We start from the raw sequence: 5,000 nt of genomic DNA on the forward strand, positions 1-5,000 counted from the left end.
GTGTGGATTTTATTAACCCCTTTTGTCCGAAAACGGACTTTTAATTTTTTGTCAAAATATGGAGGTTGGGGAAAGTAAATTGTATCGGCTTCTTCATGCCTGCACTGAAGTTCAGGAACCAGGATCCTGGTCCTAGAATAAAGAACTATACACCAAAATGATGCTATTGATCAGTCGATTTATTTGATATCAAACTAAATTAATTAATTATTATTAGAGGTCACCAGGAGTCAAAAGGTCAAGGTCAGCCTTTTGAAATACTGGATTTGGGTTTTAGTTGTATATTGGCTAAATAAGACATCAAAACTTGCTAAAGGTTTACTTAATATGCATAAAATATAAAACAAGATACAAATAAAGTTTTTGGAAGAAGGTGGGATCTATTCTAGTTATATTACTAATATGGACTTCTCTAAAAATCTACTTCCTTTTCTTCATCTGAGGATTGGCTGCTCTCAGTGTCACTTACATCATCATCATCATCATCATCTTCCTGTACATCAGATTCTTCAACGGTCACCTTATCAGGGGTATCTGAGCCAGTGTACCAGACAATTATCAATCTGCCATTCTTGATTTCCCAGCCATGTCCTTCAGGACCAAATGAGACTGGATCGGCTTCCCTTGCATTCTGCCTTATGTGTGCAACAAAGTTAGTTCTTAGCAACACCTTTTGCAACATTCTTTGGCAAGGAGGAAGACAACCGGGGTCTGTAGTTTTGATTTTATCCAATGGATCAGTTTCCTTCTTTAGGGCATACAACTTGCTGAAAACTTGAAGCCTGGCTTTATCAACACTTGTCAGGTTCCGAACTCCATACACAATGCACAAGTACTCTTCAACTAAAGCAGCAACATATGGATTGATGACATCTGAGTCTCCAAGGTGACTAATTGCTGATGTGAACCTAGGGTTGTTTCTCATTATTTCAAATGGCTTCCACTTTGCTTTTCTCATAAAAGAAGTTGTGTAATCACAGCCTCTCAAAGCATGGAAGCTTGGTAGAGCATCGCATATAGGTTCAGTCAGTTTGGTTGCAAGATGTGACATATCTATGAAATGCCTGGAATGTCTAGAACTCCAGCCAGCATCCATCCAAATCTGTGCATTAAGAAACCTAGCATGGTAGAGAATGAGGATGAAGACGGCAGTGTCGTTATTGCGAATGACAATCACTGGGGCCACATCATGGTTAACTGAAACAAAGTTTGCATGGTACAGTAACCATGTATCGGCTTCTTCATGCCTGCATTGAAGCTCATGAACCAGGATCATATTGACAGTTCCACTTGTGGAAGTGTAAAGGCAGCATTCATATTCCACTGCAAAGTAGACCTGATGACCCTGAAGAGTCGATGCATATCCATCTGAGGACCATTCATCCTTCAAAAAGGCCAAAAAACTCTGTTTTGAATTGTGATGTTCTCCAAGCCGTGTTGAGATCTGGTGGTCTTTTCTGTGACGAGCCAGTGATTATGTAGGTAGTGGGTGTCCAACCATGCAAGTCATTTTCAATTTCCTTAATAGTTAGCCCTTTAGGATGTGTGTCACAGACTATGTGTAGAATTTCACCAGTGCTACAAGCTTGTTTCAAAATGGACATTGCCATTCCCCCATAGGTGGATGGCATGTCAAACATATGGAAGAAGAACATAGCATCAATAATATAGACATCAGTCCTGTCTGGTATGGCATTCAAGGTTCCCATTGCTTCTAATTTTTTTCCATTTGTGTGCTCTTTGATGTTTTGTTCATATCACTGATTATATGACATAATGAGAAAGGAACTGGAGTGAGAGGATAAGACAGGACAATACTGAGATCAAGTTCTTGTGTTACTGACAAATACAGCAGCCTTCCAGATATGTCTCTGGTGCATTTTGCTTCCTTGATCTGTTTGTCCTTTGTGGTAAATTTAACTTTTACTGCATCCTGTGTGAAACTCATCACCTTTCTTTGCTTAACCGCCCATTCAAAATGCCCACCATCTACCTTACATTCATTAAGAAAGACTTGATGCTAGGTATATCCAGCTTCCTTTGACTACAGAAGACTGTCTTTCACACCATCCAAGGCAGCTTTGCAAGTGTTTAGGCAATAAAGGGTATCATCATTAACAGTGAATGGATTGAGAGTGTTCTTCACCTCTGTGATCGTGCTCTTGAGGTCTGCATTGTCTTTGGCTATCCTCGATGACTTTAGTTCCTGTATTGTATCATCCAGCAGTGTGACTCCAGCCATTTCCAGGAGAAAACTCACAATTGCTCCCCTAAAAGTTCCTGTCACTGTCCACCTCTTACGGGCTGCAACATTCTGTCTAAATGCAGCAATACCCTTTTGTCTGGATGCGGCAGCCCTATTCATACTTTGCTTTAAGGTAATATCAAGTGCACTTCTAGAAAAGGTATTCCTAAGTCTCTGCACAGAGGGTGCTCTTCCTTCAAAACTTGGCTTGATTCCAGTATGTGTCATTTCCATATTGAGCAGATTGACGTGATATAATGACATCCAACGGGCAAAGTTTAACTTGTGAGTTGCAAAGAAAATGGGAATCATTGAGCCTAAAGCATAGATGTAGAGGTCTAGGTCATTTGTCCTGCTAGACCTGTCAAAAAGCATGAATATATAAACAAGATCTATGTAGAGAAACATGAACCTAGCAGTGGACCCATGATGATCCTGACGAGTCTGACAACAGAATTCACCTTATCTCTCCAACATATTACAAATTGCAGGGGACTCCAATAATGTCAAAAGAGATTGGGGTGATTGGTCTGCAGAAAATGAATTCAACAACGCCATGCATTCCTCGGATATTCTACCTTGTACAATAAATTGCTTGAAATGCAGAATTTGCAAGAGCAATTGTAAACTGTGGATGGATACGGTTGCATCTGTTAAAATGCTTTCCACCAATGAACCCTCGTACTGTACCATGAGCCAACACGTCAGCCGAGCAAAGAACCTCGGTACAACCAGATGATTCAACAATATAACCTAATGCGCGGAAATAGGCCATGGAAATATGAAATGCACCAAAACAAACGAAGATATTGTCAAAGAGAGGAGATTCTTGTGTTTGGATCTGGAGTGCAGGTTTTGTGATAGCAAGGTCATATGTCACAATAGCATATGCCTCACCGCACTCACACGCACACTTTAACTACATCCAATCTTGTTGATGGCAGCTTCAGTCACAATATGCTCTTCTGAGCTGCTAAATTTTGGAGCTGTTGAAAGGGCCATTTTTTTATTTGCCTTGCTAGAATACACTACCAAACCTTCTTTCCTACTTAAACAATCTATTTTGACTCTATCACCAAAATGTTTCACAATATTATCCCCTAAAGTTGAGACTGTGTGAGGTACAATCTCAACTTCAGATATTTGCTCTAGAAATCTAAGGTAATGACGATAATTGTCAATGACTGAGGATTCAATGTATAAGGATTCACTTTTGTCTTTAATGTGTCTCTGTTTTGATTTAGGTATGTTCGTTGACAGTTATTATGATATTTCACCTCTTTGCTATGAAACCCAATGTCACCTATCATCACAAGCATTTCACTGTCATTTAGAGCGCGAGCAGTTTTTTTATAATTTTTTCAACAGAAAAAATTGTGTTTGTTCCTTTCCCAGAATTGTCTTTCGAGTTTTTTTGCAGAATATGCAGACATTTGGTAAAACTCCTGATGTCGATAAAGCAAGCTTAGTCGATTGGCTGCGAATGTAAGGGCAGTTATCATTTGTTTGCTGCGGAATACCAGTCTCACTAGTCATTGTGAGGGCTCCAGTGTTAACAGCAACATCAACCTGAAAAAAATTGAAACTCCTATATTCCATTTCTAGGACTCTACTTATTTGTTAAGAGCCATTAACTTACATAAAAAATGGATTTGTGTAAGGAGTTGTGAATCAACACTTTTGAAATTACACATATGAACTGAACTGATTATTTATCTCTCACTGCCGGAAATCTGCATAAAATTTCCTCAATGATTTTGATCTACATAATATGTCCAAACACACACGTCATTACTGCAGATGAAGCCATTGAAAAAAAAAAGTGAAAAAATATAGGAATTAAAATTCCATACAACCTTGACGAGAGCTCACAACCATTAGTGGCCAACTATTTACAGCAGCAGGGTGGTGTTCATTACATTTATTATTGAATAAATATTTTTATAATGCTTTGAAGACAAACCAGGTGCACACACATAGTCAATAAAAGATATCTCAGTAATATAGGTGAACCATCTATCAACTAAATTTAAAACGGTTTGACGAGTGAATTTCACAGGAACTGTTTAATAATGACTTCTGTCATATCAGTCATATGCTGGAATAGATACCATCTTCAAAAAATCTTATTTATGTGTCTCCTTTATATTCTATTCATATATAGTAAAAATTGGCCAAATTTTTATGTCCTATTTAGCTAAAATACAGCTAAAAACCAAAACTGGCATTTCAAAGGGCTGACCTTGACCTTTTGACGCATGGTGCCCACAATAATCATTTAATTAATTTTGTTTGATATGAACTACATCTACAGATCAATAGCACCATTTTGGTATATAGTTCTTTATTTTAGGCCTAGTGTGAGAGGAGCTGCTGTCCAACTTATAAGATACCCATTTTTGGATTTTCCATGGTAGGCCCTTTCCAAAAATGCCCACTAGAATTTCGGTCATCTCCGGTAAATAAATGGCTGCTAGCTCTTGGAATCTTAGTTCTATGAGAAGCTGTGTAAACCAGTTGGAGTCCTAGCGGTGAGACATCAAAGCTGCTTTGAGGGTACGATGAAAATGTTCAACCATAATGTTGGCTGCAGGGTTGTATGCAGTTGTCTGATGAAGGGTGATACCCAGGAAATTTTCTAATGATGTTCACATTGGAAAGGTGAAAGTGATACCCCTATTTGAAGTAATATGTTCAGGGATACCAGATCTTGCTATCCATCCTGAGAGTAAGGCAGATGTACAAGAAGCGGACA

Source organism: Palaemon carinicauda, chromosome 29 (assembly GCF_036898095.1).
Source record: "Palaemon carinicauda isolate YSFRI2023 chromosome 29, ASM3689809v2, whole genome shotgun sequence".
In the NCBI taxonomy this organism is placed as follows: Eukaryota; Metazoa; Arthropoda; class Malacostraca; order Decapoda; family Palaemonidae; genus Palaemon; species Palaemon carinicauda.